Raw genomic sequence first — 19,551 nt, forward strand, 5'->3', positions numbered from 1 at the left:
GGTCATGATCTCGGGGTCCTGGGGTCGAGCCCCACATCGGGCTCTTTGCTCAGCGGGGAGCCTGCTTTTCCCTCTTTCTCTGCCTGCCTCTCTGCCTAGTTGTGATCTCTGTTAGATAAATAAATAAAATCTTATAAAAAATTTTAAAAAGTATAATAAAACTTAGTTTATAGATTAGGGCCAGTTATTACTGAGTTAATTAATTAAGCCATACTCCTATGCTTCAGCAGAGAGATTATATTGGAGCTTCTCTCTAAGGTAAAAAATATTCTCCATTTTATTGGTTTGAAAGGGAATCACTGTAAGAGATGTTTCACCACCAATGTGCATGTGTCTCTTCAAAGGAGACAAGCCTGCACACCACTGTTCAGTGCTTTCTGTCTTCTCCAGGGCACTTGAATTTTAACGATGGTTTCCACTACCTAAATAGAGTCTTACTTTACCTGGTCTATAGACAATTGTCTTTCACATTAGAATCACAATCGGGATCCTAATTACCTAATTACATTAGTGATGTTTGCTTCCTATTTAGAAACATCAACATGATTTCTTTAGTTGGAACAGATACAAAGGAAAACTTTCAGGAAATGGCTCTTCAGTTTGAATCTAACACTTTCTTGAGCAGCCAACTTTATGGAGAAGGTCTCAGTACGGCATCACGCTGCTTTCCAGAGCATTAACTTTTTTTGTACTTACATTTTGATTTCCGAGGTTACCTGCTGCCTTAACTTGTGGCCACCTCAATATAGTAGGGGGCCCTGTGGACAAGGTTTACTGCTGGAGAATAGGAACATGAAATCATCCAAAGATCTATCTACTTTCTTATCTTGGATAAATCTTAGGTTACCAATTATTACAAAAATAGACCTATTCATGGATGAGAAAATAAGATCAAATTCAACCCCTTAAAAATGGACTTATAGAGGGGTGCCTGCATAGCTCAGTTGGTGAAATGCCTGACTCTTGATTTCAGCTCAGGGCAGGACATCAGGGCTGTGAGATCAAGCCCTATATGCGGCTCGGCGCTGAGCGTGGAGCCTGTTTAAGATCCTCTCTCTCCCTCTCCCTCTGTTCCTCCCCCTACTTGTACTCTTTCTCTCTCTCTCCATGCACCCCTACAATGGACTTACAGAAAAGTACATTTTAAAGTCCTCATTTGGGATAGGCTAAAATTGAATCAATTTAGCTTCATTCATTTCAAGGTACATTGCAGTAATCAGATCATGAGGATTTTGATTCAGAGTCCTGTGGAAGGTTGCATGCGATGTCAGAAGCAGCAAGAAAAGGAAGAACAAAACCGGCAGAACCCATAGCTAGAACCAGCTGATGGAGAGACCTATAAACTATGTCTCCATCTATAGCTCAATCCATATTTCAGTGCCTATGTCTGTATCTAAGATCATGACCATGGAGGACAATAAGGCTTGTGCATGTTATGTGTTTAGAGAGCCAGTCCAGGAAGGGGGTATGTAATCAGACATGAAGATAGAGAATAGGTGGTTAAAATCAGCAAGCCCGGCTTTAACTCCCTTCATCTGAAAGAGGATAAAAGCAGAGCCTGGGCATGAACAAAACTTTCATACTGGGAAGGAAAGCATCGAGGTTTGCAAAGCCAAGATTAAACTAACATTTATATTCAGTATAGGCAAAGCGTTTTGGTAGCAGTGTAATCAGATTGGATAATTTCTATTATTTTAGGAGCCACCTCCTTCTGGCTATTGGTAACTCACTTGGCTCATGTGTGCCCATACTGAGTGAGGCCGACTCTATGCTGGGTATAGTCAAACAGAGGAGGCACAAAGATGGGATGGCCATATTGTTTCGACAATTATATCAGATCTCTGGCTCAGTAAGAGTTAATAAGCCTAATGGTCCTGAATGGCCTTACATGATACTTTGAATTTAAAATAGGTCACTGATCCTTCTTAAATAGATTTAATCTGTCTTATAGTGGGTAAGTTTCTACACAAAAGATATAATATGTTTACATTGCTTCCACTTAGAGAGAGACAGCAGGTGCTACATATTTGTATAGTGCTTTAGACATTGCAATATATCTGATATGATTCTGAGAATATCCATTAAAAAAAGGAATGGTGGTATTGTTATTTCTGTTTTGTAGATAAATAAAGGTTTCAGAGATAACATATCCAACAAACCTCATATGCCTTGCATAGAAGGGAGTCGAGAACAAACACAGGGAGTACATCTTTTGATCACTGGTTAAATACTGCTTGTATAAAGCAGACTTGTATTCACCAAAGCTGCTAGATTCCAGTCACTCATGTTTTCCTTACTGCTTATCTGATTTTATTTCTGTTTACTTAAGGGTATCTAGGATAGATATAATTTACAATTTAATTATCTTAAAATAGAATATCAATGATATCCATTCCACTGGTAGTATGAAAATAGGGGAACATTCTAGACCAGGTATTAGCAAGCTTTTAACTCCAGAGACAAAAGAGTATGGGTTTTGTTGACCACGTGGTCTCTGTGACAACTATTCAACTCTATAGAGACAACGCATAAACAAATGGGCGTACCTGTGTTCCAGTAACATTTATGATCCAAATCAGACCTCTGCTCTAGATGCTGAAGAGAGCATGTTTTTTTTTTTTTTTTTTTAATGACTGTTAAATACCTACATTGTTCCAAAGCCAAGGAAACTCTAGTCTACTACTTATATCCTTTAGGAATAATTTTAACATCACATGCCTATATTTAATAGTTTCTAACCAAGAACTTTGAAAAGTGAAACTGATAAATAAAGGATAAAATCAGATCATATAGTAAGAAATGAAAAACATATTTCTGAGATGGTAGATGCATTTTTATATATATGTTTATTTATAATATGTAATTTATTAACCATTATACTATTACTTGATTTTAAGTTCATTTTAATGGAAACAATGGAATTTCTAGAAAAAGTTTTTGGAATGTATGTGAACAGTTAAAAATGTCTCTGGAATAATATGTTATAGAGATTTTTTAAAAATATTTTTAAAAATTTTATTTTTTTGACAGATCACAAGTAGGCTGAGAGGCAGGTAGAGAGAGAGGGGGAAGCAGGCTCTCCACTGAGCAGAGAGCCTGATGCAGGGCTTAATCTCAGGACCCTGAGATCATGACCTGGGCTGAAGGCAGAGGCTTTAACCCACTGAGCCACCCAGGTACTCCTGTCATTGAGATATTAAAATTTTATAAGTAGAAAGAATAAACTTAAAATGCTTAGATGTTGGCAAATTCTAATAAAAGATCCTTTGAAAAAATATTTTTGGGATATATATGCATATGCTTATAGTCCCAAGATTAATCTAATTTGATTTTTAATTTTATTATTCTATTTTTCATTTTCTTCAAGATTATCAACTTTTGAGAAATACTTTAATTCTCCCAGAGATTTTGAACAGAGTAATAGAAACAAAATGGTGAATAATTATTCCATTGAATTTTTTGAATTTATGTAACTTTCTCTGAAATCAATGTCAATATTATTTTTCTTTAGGTATACTTTGACTATAAATCTGGAGAAAGTTGATGCCATTTAGAAATAAATGACACAAGATATTATCATGGCAGAAACACTTTAGGCATATCCAAACAAAATAGGAGACTATGCACACCCCATGGAGATTTTCTACATTCATAAAAAAGCTAAGATACTTTGATGACCAATTTCCTACTTAGTCTAATTTATAATATCTCTAAAGTATAGTAAAAAATCATGCACATGATTCAACAATGTGAATGATAAATTATACATTATTATATCAAATCCAGTGAAACAGATGACTATCAGAGGAAGAGAATCTGGGGCACAGTGATCCTTGCCCTAGTACACACACATAACTAATTTTTTCACAGGGTCTTTCTCCTTTTCACAACATGTGTAAAAGAACTTGCAATATAATTACTAATACTGGTTTTTCATTTACACCCTTTTCGGATTTTAAGTTTGTGCACATTTTAAATATTTAGAATAATACATAAAGGAAAATAATTCTTTTAAATATATGTCACTGTAGGATACACATTGTTTGGTTGATTTTCTGTCCAGTGGCCATTCCTCTTTTTTGAGGGGGAGTGGGGAACAACTCAATGATTTTCCTATAGAAGCTTAAAGCTTCCCACTTCTAATTTTATATGTTGGGGGAGTAAGCATTTAACCTAGACTAAGCTAATCAATGTTATTCCTTTCTTGTGTGGAGCCAACACATAGGGCTTGAGAATCGAAAGAAGACAGAAAACTATGCACTGATGAAATCATTGAAATTTTCAGTTATTGCAGCTAATAAAGTCCACCTTTCCTCATCTTCTTAGCTCTTTGGTTTTTCCTTAAGCAAGTTGGAGATTGCTTTTGTCTACAGATGCTCTCTATGAGCAGTTTGCTCTTTCCCTTGAAGTGTTTACAGACAAATACGCAAATATAATTATCATTGTGATTTTTTACAAAATTACATGGTTATTTAAGAAGATTGAATAGTAAATCATATGTGTTTATTTCTTTTATTCTATATAGCTTTAAATAAATAATATGGCATTTTGATAGAAAAACATAGGTAAATTTTCAAAGAACTTTTTGTTACTAGACAAAATATCATCTCTTAATTTAACACAATAAAGATAAGACAAAATAAAAAATAGAAAATTAGACATAAAACACAGTAAATAGGATAATACAAATAATCAAGGTAATAGAAAAACACCCAAATATATAAATAGTAAAGGAATATAAATGATTTCACATTCTTCATAGAAAGAAAACACTTCATAATGGAGATATTGCATTTTATTAGTTTTGAAAAGATTTAAAAATATCAGTGTTGTTAGGGGTTTAATAAATATATTATTCCTACACATCTAGAAGGGATTGAAATTGTTTTAACACTTCCAGAAGACATTTGGTAAAAGATATTGTGACCTAGAGGTTTAATATGGGTTTCGTGCTAGATATCATTCTCCTTTTTTCCTGAATTTGGGAACAACTTCTGAAGGTAATACTCTATACTATAGATTTAATTTCGATCCATATTGTTTCTAACCTTTATGAACATGTGTTTGATATCCCAAAGTTCAGAACCCAGAAGAGCAGAAACATTTACTACTTAATTTTATGTCCCCGCAAAACTACAAACTGACTTTCGTAGTATATTGTAAATGTTTATTTTGATGCTAATTTTTTTACGATTTATTTATTTAAGAAAGAGGAGAGCGCTTGCTTACAGGCACGAGTTGGGGAGGGACAGAAGAACATATACTCTTCAAGCAGACTCCCACTGAGCAGGGGGTCTGGCATGGGGCTCCATTCCAGGACTCATGAGATCACGACCTGAGCTGAAACCAAGAGATCCATGCTTAACCAACTGGGCCATCTAGTGCTCCTACACTAATATTTTTTTTTTAAGATTTTTATTTATTTATTGGACAGAGAGATCACAAGTAGGCAGAGAGGCAGGCAGAGAGAGAGGAGGAAGCAGGCTCCCCGCTGAGCAGAGAGCCCGATGTGGGGCTTGATCCCAGTACCCTGGGATCATGACCTGAGCCGAAGGCAGAGGCTTAACCCACTGAGCCACCCAGGCGCCCCCTACACTAATATTTTAAAAACATGATTTATGTGAATAACATATTCTAGTCCACTATCTTAAATAAGTCGTTCATGAAATGTTCTTTTATTCAAGATACAAATTGCATCTACTAGTTAGTTTGAGATCTTTGTCATTCACAGAATAAAGCTAAACCACTATTTTAACTTACATATTTATGTAAACTTAGCAGAAAATGTTAGCATTGAAAATTAGAAAATTAATATTGACTCTATTTTGAATTATCTATATGTAAGATATTCTACCCCAAAAAAGACTTCTATATATTTTCTCATTTAATTTTCTAACAGGTGGGTATAATTATCATTATGTTGTTTTGCAACCTCTGGAGTTCCCCAGGTTAAGTCTGAAACTAGCCCCCGGACAGTGGGAGAGGTGGGGAGAGACCAAAGAAAGAGTCCAGCTCACGGCTCACAGGTCAGCTGGTGGTCACGTCCTCTTGATTACCCCCTCCAACACATTATGCTTTGGATAAGAGAGTTGAGTTTTGGTAGGATTGTGAAACTTGCCCTTATCATGCGGCGGGTGGAGCTGGAAACGGCTATGAACACAATCATCTCATCCTCGAATATTGTGTCATGATCTCAACCAATTTGCAGTAGTGTTCTAGAGAAGTGGCCAGACGATCTTGCCATAGAACGGGAAGAAAGAGGCGTGTGGACAATGGAACGAGATGAGGGGAATACAAGCATTTGCCAGCAGGTACATTCAGGCGACCACATTATGCACTTCATGCACATTTGCCAGCAGGTACATTCAGGTGACCACATTATGCACTTCATGCACATTTGCCAGCAGGTACATTCAGGCGACCACATTATGCACTTCATGCACTTTAGTTTAATCATCACAAATAAGCTAATGTGCTGTTTTTTCTTATGATCTCTATTTGAGAGATAAGAAAGTACAATCGAAGAATGTTATGCAGTTTTGCTAAGGTCACACAGGTAGATGTGGAGCTAAGCTTTCTATTGTCTGACATCAGAGCCTATGTACTTTGAAGTATGTTAAGTTCACTTGGGAAAAAGTAAGATTTGAGCAGGTCATTAACAAATAAAAGAGAACAATAAAATGGACACAGAAATAAAGAGGTAAAGATGGGTCTTCTAGGTAGAACGAATAGCGTATGGTGATGAAGTTGCATTATTCAAAATGGCATAAACTCCTGGCTTCCCAGAGAGGTGCACGACAAATTAACAGAGGTACGTATACATCAACATCATTCTTTGAGAACACAAGAAAGGGAAAGATTTTATTACAAAGTGATAAGGAAAATATTAAAATTGATTTTTTTTAAGTGACATATCTTGGGATGGCTCAGTTGGTTAAACTGAGTTAAACTGAGAAGTCAGTTAAACCTGACTTCAGCTCAGGTCACGACCTCAGGGTCCTGTAATGGAGCCTCTATCCAGCTCTGCGCTCAGTGGGGCGTCCGCTTCTCCCTCTCCCTCTCCACCCAATCGTGCTCTCTCTGTCTCCCTCAAATAAATAAATGAATAAAACTTTAAAAAAAAAAAAGTGAAAGATCTTCAACCTAGCCAGCAAACATTTGCTTGTGGAATATAAAATCCTTTCTAGCCATATAAAAGATCAATTGACCTAAAGAATTTAAAACTTACAAGTACTTAAAAAAAAAAAAAGATTTTACTTATTTAGACAGAGAGAGTGAGAGAGCACTAAAGAGGGGAGGGTCAGGGAGAAGCAGACTCCCTGTGGAGCAGAGCCTGATGTGGGGCTCAGTCCTGGGACTCTAGGACCTTGACCTGAGCCAAAGGCAGACGCTTACCCAACTGAGCCACGCAGGTGCCCTTAAAACTTACAAATACTTGATGAATCATGCAATATAAGAGAGACCGCTTAATTAATATTTTAGTTGTGTTTTGTCTTAGAGGTCTTAGAAATGTATGACAACATGTAAATTTGCAGCCTAAAAGAGTCAGATTTATGGAGTACCATGTTTTGAATCTTCAACATAACAATAGACAATTTTACCTAGCCATATATTTAAAAAATAGTTCTATTTTGATAGGCAGTGTCTCAGCTACATTGAGTTAAAAAAAAAATCCAGATGTATTGGAATTTTTTAAAATTTCATTTTACTTTATTTATTTTCAGTGTTCCAGCATTCATTGTGTATGCACCACACCCAGTCCTCCATGCACTACGTGTCCTCCTTAATACCCACCACCAGGCTCACCCAACCCCCCACTCCGCTCCCTTCCAAAACCCTCAGTTTGCTTCTCAGAGTCCACAGTCTCTCATGGTTTGTCTCCCCCTCGGATTTCCCCCAACTCCCTTCTCCTCTCCATCTCCCAATGTAATGGAATTTTATAGCAAGAGATGGAGATTTCTTTCACTGCTTCATGCCACCATATGACACACACTAACATTGGCATTCAGTTTTCTGAGGAGGATTCTGTGTGTCATAGTTACAGTGGTGAAAAATTGCTCAGAATATATGAAGGCTGTGGCTCTACACCAGTTAATAAAATAGAAGACAATGATGTTAATGATCTTGTTCTTTGCTAATGTTTATTGATTAAACAATGGAACATTTTATAATGAATTATTACACTGTTATTTTCATTTCAAAATTTTCCTAGGACAAAGGAAGGGTTCCCAAATATTCAGTAGCTATAGATACAAAGAAAAGGGCAGCATGACTTATATTATCTTATTGGTATCACACAATACATGGATAAGATGCTTGCAAAGCTGCCAGGAAAGGAAAAGCATATTTGTAACCTAACTAGATAGGTGCAAGAATTTACCCTAAAATTTAAATTTTTCATAATACAAATCAATAATAAAGATTTTATATTTTAGGGGCACTTGGGTGGCTCAGTTTAAGTCACTGTCTTCACTCAGGTCATGATCCCAGGGTCCTGGGATTGAGTCCCACATCGGGCTCCCTGCTCAGTGGGGAGCCTGCTTCTCTCTCTGCCTCTGCTTGCCAATCTGCCTGCTTGTGCCCCCACACAAATAAATAAATAAATAAAAAGATTTTATATTTTATAAATTGACTGTAAATACAACAAATTTTTGAATAAAAACTATTAATACATTTAGAATTGGTTTGCAACTTCCTCACATTCTTTGAATTAATGTTAATATGTTGAGTTGAGTTGAGAGTCGATGAAATTACTTGACAGAAATAGTTTTGAAACTGACACACTTTTGCTTCACACCAAAATCAAGTATTCTAAAAAAAGATGGTGACATTTTGAACATATTTGATCTAATGAAACATTATTTAAATTAATTTCATGTATCTCTTTATATTTTCACTGTGGCTACTAGAAAAATTTAAATTGTAAATGTTGCTTGCGTTATAGTTTTATTGAATGACACTACCTTACATAAGCTAAAGGGATTCTGATTGTTCTAGCCTTGCCAATGAATTGATATTTACCTCTTTTATAATATTTGATTGGAAAATCAAACAGGATTGTACAGATTCCTCTTCTATCTTACTACCTTGTATTCACAAGGCAGAAATCTCATTACATAACTGGCTCTGGACTGCATAGTCACTTTTTAGGTTTTTTCAAAATACAGCACACAAAAGTACTTTATGAGCTGAACAATAGGAGACATTATGAGGTTGGAAAAACCCTGTGTTTATTTATATGTGAATTGCCATAATTGCAAAAGATTATTTTCATTAAGTTGTCTGATTCTCTTGTGGATCAGTTTTCACATTTTAAATCTTTATATATCTTATTAACTTAATTCCTTTATATCTGCTTTCTAAATCGTAGGGTTTCCTTTCCTGTTTTACCTGCTCTTTACCTCACTGAAATTCTTCCATATCTTTTGCTTTCAGATTTTAGTAGAATTACACAGATGTGAAGATTACACAATAAACCAAGGGAGCATTGGAGCGCTTGAGTGGCTCAGTCAGTTAAGCCTCACACTCTTGATTTTGGCGCAGGACATGATCTCAGGGTGGTGAGGTCGGTCCCCTTCCAGCTCTGCACTGGGTGTGAAGCCTGCCTAAGAGTCTTTCCCTCGGTGGCCTACTTCCTCTTCTCGCTTGCATGCGAGCTCTCTCTCTCTCTTTCTCGCTTTCTCTCAAATAAGGAAATCAGTCTAAAACAAAACAAAACAAACAAACCAAAAGAACACACAAGGGAACATTTTCCAAATGTAACGACGGCTGCATGCTTGCCTAAATTGTCGAGTGAGCTGAATGTACACATCTACCTTGCTTGGGGAAACTCGGGAACTCTCAGAGAGTGCTGTTTCAGAAACTGATTTCTATTTCCTTTCTTTTCACAAGGTTTCTGAAGCAACAACAAGGCTCCTTCTCCCTTTGTATGTGTAATGCTACTTTTCCACTCTACAATAAGGGAATACATTGGGGAGAGTCTTTTCACTTGGCTACGTTTTTCTTAGCTAAAGATAAAATAATTCCTTTTCATTCTTTTTAAACCTAAGAGGACACCACATTTATACTGCTTTTATATCAGTACACCTTTTCTCCTGGCCAGGTTACCCATGACAACCCTCCAGTTTGCTATATTGAACAAATTTTTCTGGATAAAGATTAAAAAAAAAAAAGATTTATAATTGGAAACCACCTTGGTGGTATGTTTCCCTATTATTGTGCTCACTTACCCTTTTGTTTTATTTATTTGACTCCCAAGTCAAGAGTCAATTTTTCACAGGTTGTACTGCACTACACTGCGATCTAGCCCCAAGTGTATGGGAAGGTGACAATTTAAGGTCACTGATCTTGCTTTTAGTTGTCTTCAGCTTATAAGTAGCTGCCTCAGCCAATATATTTTACACACACACACATACATATATACACACACAGGAGTTTATACAATTCAAATCCCCTTGGGTCCTCTTGTATTGGCCTAAGGTCGTTGATTTCCAATTATAAAATGTTCCTCCATTTTAAAGCGCGCTTTGCCAAACCAAGCTGACACATGGGAATTTTAGGCAGAGCTCCTGCAGGAGGTCCCTTAACATTTCCCTTTTGAAGCCTTGGGGATGCATTAAATAAAGTTCATAAGCCACTTCTGAAAACAAAATTCTATTTTGAGAGCAACCAAATGACTGCCCTCAAATAGTTTCATTTAATAAGAGTGTGCAAATTTTAATTATGTTTCTAAGAAGACTGTGCCTAAAGTTCTAAGAGAAATAACAACCATAGCAATATTTGCATATACATAGTATTTGCTCATCAAGAGTTTAAAGTTTTTTAATAAGCACCACTATGTTTGCCCTGATAAATTCATGGAAAGAGGAATCTCAGTAACATTACCAGAAGGGATAATTTTATCTATTCATTCTCTGCATTTGTTAAAGAGAGGTTTTCTTTTTGTTATAGTCTCAGAAATGGAATCATTCTGCCCATCAGTAAAGAATAAAAATGAATTCTGTGTCAAATGTCACAAGGTAATAGAAATATTTGCTGTCAATATCTTGCAATTTGCAGTCATGATGAAAATCATCAGGCAATAATACACCCATATCCATTTTTTAGAGAATGTATTTACTTGATTTCAACCTTTAAGCTTTCTGTTCAAAACCAATGTTTACTCGATCTTTTCAAAGTTTAGGAGAAAAAGCATTATTCTGGAGTCTGTATTAATAGGAATCCTTAATAGTTCTGTGACCTTCTCAGGTAGGTCATTATGCTATTGCTTTGTGACTCATCCTATCACTTCATTAACATAACTACTGTATTGCTACAAATAAAAAAAAAAATAAGACTTCTTTCCCTGTTAGACTTTGGGTCATCTTTCTGTATCTTCCATTTCTCCCCATGAATATATTAATTTTGGGGAAGTTGGATATTATTTTCTCAAACACACTAACCATTTAGTCACAAATATTGCTCTTATGCATGATGATATACGGATGAACCGTAAGATGGCATAGCTAAAAATGCAATCATAAATAAAACACTAGGTTGATAACCGTTTTTCTCTTCATCCCTTGTATTAACGCTAATTTTAAATTTCGGTGCAAATCAATCTTGCTATTGAATACTTTTTTAAATAGATTTTATTTATTTATTTGACAGAGAGAGACACAGCGAGAGAGGGAACACAAGCAGGGGCAGTAGGAGAGGGATAAACAGGCTTTCCACTGAGCAGAGAGCCCAAAGCAGTCCTTGATCCCAGGATCCTGGGATCCTGACCCGATCCAAAGGCAGACACTTAATGACTGAGGCACCCCGGTGCCCCCAATACTTTTTTTCCCCTAAGTGTCAAGCATATTACTTATCTTCTTAGCCAAACAATAAATATGAGTTTCATTTCTCCTTGCTTCCAGAAGAAAACAGGCTAGAGAATAAAAGTTGAGATTTAAACTACTGAAATATAACTGGTTTCAAAGCAATGAGGTATTTCATAACATAGACATTTATCTCCATATAACAAATGACTTTTTACCCTAATTACTTAAAAGTAGTAATGATACTCCTTGAAGAAACTAAAAGATAAGAAAGGTTATGGCAGATCGGGGCTGAAAAAAATGTTCTTTCTGAAAAAGGAATTCCAAAAACACAGCCTGGATTATAGAATAGAATCATAAAAGGAAGTTCTGTAAGCACCCGGACAGACGGAAGAGGCTTCTTCAGGTTGGAAGGAGTGTGTCAGAACACTGCGGGCAGCCGTAAATTGGAAGTCACTCCCTCCCCACCAACCATCAGTTGAGGAGCGCGAGGGCACAGTGGGAGACATTGCATGTAGTAAAAAGTGCTACTGCTTGAAGTGCTTACAGGTACATTCAGTAAGATGAAGGAGGAAATCGGTGGGGCCTATGTTGACAAGGAGAACATTTTGACATATCTGTTTTCTTTCTCCTGGATTTAGATGCTATGATCAGAGATATAGGAGCTAACTGTGACTATGAACTATGAAAATGAAACCCCGAAACTAAAGATGACAGAATAGAAAGGTAAAAAAAAAAAACCTTTATGGCCTGAATTTTGGATTTGTTGCACCTCTGTGAAATGCCTACATCAGAGATCTGGTTACCTGTTGGCCACTACGGGTTTGAGTGTTCAGAATATTAACTATGAGAAAATAGCATGCTGTGATCCCCGCAAAGCTAATATAATTTGGTCTGCATTAACACAGTTATAATACTGAGAACGAGAAAACGCTATAATGCTTTGGGTTGCATTAATGAAATCTCAGTTAATTACATTGCTTTTTTGTGATAAGAACACTTAACATGAAATCTACCCTCTTAAGTTTTTAAGTGTGTAATACACTGTTGTGAAGCATAGGTATAATTCTGTACAGCAGATCTCTAGAAGTTTTGTATCTTGCTTAACTGAAACCTGATGCCCCTTGATTTTCAAATCTCCATTACTCCTCCCTCCTCAGATACTGACAACTACGGTTCTACTCTTTATCTCTTTAAATCTGACTATTTTAGATACCTCATTAAAAGGAATCATGAAGTATTTGACCTTCTATGACTGACGTTTTACTTTACAATAGTGTTTTCAAGTTTGATTGTTGTTCCATACTGCAGGTTTCCTTCTTTTTAAAGGCTAACTGATGTGCTTTTGTGTGTATACACCACATTTTCTTTATCCACTCATCCTTGTGGACATTTCGTTTGTTTCCACAATTTGGCTCCTGTGAATAAGGCCACACGAAACAAGGGAGTGCTAATATCTCTTTGAGAACATAATTTCATTTCTTTTGATTAAATACTAGAAGTGGAGTTCATGGATTTATGGCAGTTTTACTTTGACATTTTGAGGACTCTCTATACCAGCTGCACAATATGTTTTACATGGTGGTACACCATTTTGCATTCCCACCAACAGTGTGCCGGGGTTCTGGTTTCTAGAAAGCATGAGGCATCACACTTCTGACTTCAAAATCAAAAATATTTTACAAAATCAAAATATTTTACAAAGATACAGTAATTAAAACAGCATAATACCGGCCTAAAGACAGACATATTGACTATTGGAACAGAATAGAGGGCCTAGAAATAAATTCACACACATATGATCAATTGATCTTCTACAAGGGTGTTAAGAATACAAATTGGGAAAAGGATATTCTCTTCCACAAAAATAGACAAGTGGAACTCCATCAAACTAAAACACTTCTACACAGCAAAAGGAAGAATTAACAGAGTGAAAGGCAACTCACAGAATGGAAGAAAATATTTGCAAGCCATATATCAGGTAAGGGATTGATTTCCCAAATATATAAGGAACACCTTATATAATAATAATATAATAATAAAAACAAACATGCAAACAATGACAAAAAGCTAATGACCTGATTTTTAAAAAAAATGAGCTAAAGACTTGATTATAAATTTCTTTAAAGAAGACATACAAATGTTCAAAAGATATATGAAAATATGCTCAATTTATTTAACCATCAGGGAAATACACATCAAAACTTCAATAAGTTTTTATCACCTCATATCTCTCAGGATGGCTATTATTAAAAAATAGAGAGAGAGAAAAGTGTTGGTGAGAATACAGAGAAATTGAAACCTCAGTTTTGAGGACTTTACTTTAGAGGTAATATATACAAACTGTAATATACTTATATGTCAGTAGGATGAAGAAAAGACACAAAATCCTCAAAAAGAAATATTTAAAGAAACAGCAGTTATTAACTTAAAAGAAGAAAAAAATATTGTTTTCTTTTAGAGGAAGAAGTAGTCATTTCTTGAATTTAGGAAGTATAAAACTTGGTTTGAAAAAGACACCCAGGGAAGTTGTCCTCAAGTTGACTTTGAATAGGAAATGCTAGAGAGATATGTATTGGCTAAATCTAATCATATGAATAATTACATTAAATATTGACGGCCTAAACACCCAGTTAAAAGACAGATATTTTTAGGTTGGCCTACTAGATGTTGCTTGCAAGGCATTCATTTTAAATATAAAAATAATATAAATATAAAGTTTACAGATTGAATGTAAGTAGATTAAAAAGTCAATATCATGAAAACTAAATATAGGAAGGCTGGAGTAACTGTTGTAATATCAGATGAAATAGACTTACAGACAAAGAATTTTACTAAAAAAAAAGACTTTCTATAATAAGAAAATGAACACTATATTAGCAAGACATAACAAAAATAAATGCATATGTAATAATAAAGTCTCAAAATACATAAAGAAGAAACTGGTAGATTTAATGGGAGAATTACATAAGCCTTTAATTATAGCATATTTGACAACCTCTCTAAAACTAACAGAGAAAAAAATTAGTAATTAAAATATTTTTTATCTTGATCATGGTGATTATTTGACAGATAGATCTGTGTTTCAAGACTAAATTACATACTTTGGGTATGTGCAGTTTATGATACTTCAGTTACACTTCAATAAAGTTTAGGAAAAAATATACCTATACTTTCATCAAAGACCCATGGAGTTAAATTTCTCTAGCAATTGAAACAGCATAGTCCCTTTTAAATTTTAATCTGGTGTAATTTTTTCAATGAACTAATTTAATTATTCTTTTATTTGTAATTATTCCATTTGGGCCTAAGGTACATTCATTTTATAAGCAGTCTATAAATATTACAAATATCTAAATGTTTCTTCTCTGCTTCCCTCCTTCTTCCATTTTTCCTCCCTTTCACTCACTATCTTCTAGATGATTTTAAATTAAAATGATTAATTTTCAACAATTTTCACTAGTATTTGTTTAGGAATTATGCTTTCAGTGTCCTATCTAAAAATGTTCACCTTGTTAAGGCTACAAATACTTTTCCCAATATTTTCAGCTAGAAATCTTACAATTGTAGGTGTTTTATTTAGACCTATAATCCATTTTAAATTATTTTTTTGCTTATGGTTCAAGGTATGTGTTGAAGTTTATTTTTTAAATGTATATTCAACAGTTTAAGCACAATTTGTTGAAACACTTTATCTTTTTCAATTGGAAGCTTTTATCATCTTTATAAAGAAAAGCAGTGACCATAAACAATGGCATCATTTCTGGTCTCTTCATCTCTTCTATTGTCAAATTGTCAATATTAACACCAATTCTATAGTCTTGATTATTGTAGCTTTGGAATAAGACTTGAAATTAAATGATGTAGGTCCTTTAAATTTAAGGTGATTTTTTTGAAGTCATTTTAGTTTGTTCATTTCTACACCAAGAGCCTACTGACACTTCCCTGGAATTTTGATGACCCTACTGGTCGATTTGGGGATTAACAATATTAATATTATTCACAATAATATTAACAATATTAATTGTTAATTAATTGAACCTTTAGAGCTCTAACACGATGTATCTTTCTGTTTTTATCTTCCTTAATTTTTCTCAACAATGTTTTATAAGTGTACAGTATGTCTTGGTCATCTTTTGTCAGATTTAACCTTAAATATTTTATTATAAATGACATTTTTAAGCTCTCCGCTTCTGATTTCTCATTGCTATTATGTAAAACTACAATTGATTTTGTATATCGATCTTGTTCTTACAAGTGACTTTACCCAAGCAATATTTCTCCAAGAGAAACGCAAACTTAGGTCCATACAAAGATTTATACATGAATGTTTACAAGGCTTTATTTGTAATGGCCTCAAACTGGATGCAATCTAAATGTCCATCAGCAAGTAAATGGATAACCAATTTGTGATATATCCAAACCATGAAATATTAATCAGTAATAAAAATCAATGAACAGTTATTACACTCAAAATACAGGAAAAAATTTTCAAAATATTTGTGCTGCACGGAAGAAGTCACACAAAGAGGTACACATGGCATGATTCTATTTTCATAAAATGTTAGAAAATGTAAACTGATTTATAATGATGCAAGGCAATTCAACGGTTGTCTGGGTTCGGGTGGCAGGAGGGGTGGTTAGGGGAGACGGCGGAAGAGGATGAGGGAACATTTGTGGTAATGGAGATGCTCGATATTTTGATTGTGATAATGACGCACTAATGCAAAGTTGTACACATGGTACAAGTTAAATATGTGAAGTTTATCGCATGTCAATTATCCAAAAATATTAAAAAGCTGCCAAGCTTCTATAGATGTCTCAAAATATCAAGGCAGCAAAATGGGAGAATCTAACATGTCATAAGTAGAAAAAGACAGCACCATTAGGGTCTTCTCAATCATGAATTTCCTGAACCAGTGAAAATAAATACAATTATTGTAAATTCAGGATATCATTATAGTCTTATCTTTTAGAAGATATCATGTTAATTTCTGATCTCATTTTTATGTTAATTTAATCTTATTCATGTCTTTTTTTAAAAATTTTTATTTATTTATTCAACAGAGAGAGATCACAAGTAGGCAGAGAGGCAGGCAGAGAGAGGAAGGGAAGCAGGCTCCCTGCTGAGCAGAGAGCCCAATGCGGGGCTTGATCCCAGGACCCTGAGATCATGACCAGAGCCAAAGGCAGAGGCTTAACCCACTGAGCCACCCAGGCGCCCTATCTTGTTCATTTCTGATCTCATTTTCATATTAGTGATGTTTTAAAATAAAATACCATATCCAAAAAATCAGGATTGCTCATAGAAAGAAGAGGTCTAATTCTTTTTTTTTGGATAAAGGTATAAGATTAAGTGATACTTACTGCATTATTCAAGATAAATGTTAGTAGAACAAAAATTTCTAACAATACACATAAAGTGATTGCTTGTCTCATGCTAAGTTTAAACATAAACTCCCTCAAGTTCCTATAATGAAAAATATTAGCCATTTGGATTTCAAACTTAAAGCCAAAACAGATTTTCATGATAACCTTAGTTATTTCTTTTCCCTGAGTACTCTGATAGCTCCACTGATAGTGCCAAATTTTCAGTGAGACTATTGGCAGAATCATGGGCTTTAAATTTTTTTTTTTCAGAAGCATTTATTATGTGATTAGCTGAAATGTATCAGAGTATATTACGGAACAATAATGAACTAAATAGTCAGGGAAGGGCATATTCAGAAATATTACGTATCATATCTTCTTAGTAGGTCTCTTGTATTTTCTTTCTTTTTTTTCTTTTTTACAATCAGGACCTCTTGCAAATGATAATTGTGGTCAGACTGTGAAGAATTTTATTCCAAAATGTGCTTTTATTATTGTGTTGCAGAAAACACCTTCTTTACACATGGAAGGTATTTGCTATACTCAGCATAACTTATTGAAAAACAAAACAAAATAAAATAAATTTATGCTTTAGGTTTTTCATTTCTAGTTAAGACATATTCCTTCATGGGAAGATATGATTTTTTGAGAATAATGACTAATTATGGATTATTTTTCATAGAGATACACAAAGTGAATTTTAAATATTGAGGCAAAATGGATGTGGGGACATTGTCACTAGCCATGAATTTTTGGATATACCAACAAGTGCTTAAAAAACTAAGAAAATTCTGCTTATTCTCTGATAATTATGAAGACATAAAAATTCACTTAACTAAGCATATAATAAGGGGCATTTTGATTTATATTATTGGTTCACCTCCAATTCAAGTTAATAATGAAGAGATTTAATACTCATGAGGAATGGGATTTTCTTTTTTTTTCCCTTAAAGATTTTATTTATTTATTTGTCAGAGAGAGAGCACAGGCACAGGCAAGGGAAGAGGCAGACATAGGGAGAAGCCAGCTCCCTGCTGAGCAAGGAGCCTGAAGCAGACTTGATTCCAGGACCCTGGGACCATGACCTGAGCCACTGAGCCGAAGGCAGTTGCTTGACCCACTGAACCACCCAGACGTTCCAATGAATGGAATTTTCAACATAGTAACCCTTTTCAATATTTTTATTACCAAATCTCTATTTAAAGAAGCTTCAAAATCATTTGAACATCCAGATTTTTTTCCTCTTTCCCTAGAGTTTAAGCCTTAAATTAAATTATCAAGGAATGACAATAAATTTCTGAATAAATGCCCTATGGAGAAATGTCTTTTAGCTAATTTTCATGCAAAATAGACTTACTTTATAAATCATCATTATTCTGGCAAAGCACACATTTAAAAAAAATCTGAGAAACCCAGGATAAGTTATTGGAAATAAATGACATTGAACAATTACTGTTAAATTGATTTTTAAGATTATAAATTTTTATTTTCCTCTGAAATAAAAAAAAAGAAGTGGAGAAGTCAGGGTTTGACTACTGATAGGATGTTACAATTTTTGAGTTTGAAAAATTATAAAGATTGAACATTTTTAACCGAAATGGAAATACTCAAAAATATTTTGTTACATTTTCACAGTCAGTAAGTAATAAATACTTGCCACAGGAAATATCCAAATTGTTAATATTTTATAATAATTGTAATTTTAATATAGACTTTTTAATATAATCTATGATAAATATTTTTGGTGAAAGGATAACACATAAAGTATATTCTTTTCCCTCTGGAATTTTGAATTTGAGATAAGCACACTATGCACATATCAGTTTATACATAACACTGATAGCTGATCACACACATATATTCTCTAAAGTACCTCTGGCTCAAACACTTGGGAGGATTCAACAAATTCGTTCCCTATCACATACACGGGAAATGTATATCGTGGTTATTACGCACCAGGAAATGTCTGCCTTAAGTATTTTACCTCATTCTCACTTTATCATCATATCAGCTCTGTGGCACAAATTTCATGATTCCCAATTTGTGGACTTAGAAACTGAGAAATGAGCAGTCGATTAGTTTTACAAAAGTCCAGTGTTTGAGATTTAAGCCCAGTTCTGTTTTGTCTCCAAAACGCATTGTCTTCCAGTTTTTTCCTTCTATTATGTGCTGGGGACAAAGACTAAAAAGGAATGAATTCTTCACTCTCTAGAGTTTATAGTGAAGTAGCTGATCCAGATAAGCCAATAGAAAAAAAATATAAAGTAGAGTTTAATATATTGTAACCTAGTGATTACGAGAAAAGAGAAGCCTGGTGGGGTAGCACAGAAGGGTAATTAACTCTACTATTGGGGTATTAGGACGTGAACAGGGAAGGTGT

At 34.6% G+C, this 19,551-nt stretch overlaps 1 long non-coding RNA gene across 1 annotated transcript in view; it reads left to right on the plus strand.

The window, feature by feature from the left end:
• Positions 1-19,551, plus strand: part of LOC116596931 — a 122,037-nt gene that overhangs the window by 83,563 nt on the left and 18,923 nt on the right. Inside the window, exon 2 of the long non-coding RNA XR_004288365.1 lies at positions 12,443-12,527. This is a non-coding gene — a long non-coding RNA (uncharacterized LOC116596931). The remainder of the gene's footprint in view (positions 1-12,442; positions 12,528-19,551) is intronic.

The sequence above is a fragment of the Mustela erminea genome, chromosome 8, assembly GCF_009829155.1.
Source record: "Mustela erminea isolate mMusErm1 chromosome 8, mMusErm1.Pri, whole genome shotgun sequence".
Taxonomy (NCBI): Eukaryota; Metazoa; Chordata; class Mammalia; order Carnivora; family Mustelidae; genus Mustela; species Mustela erminea.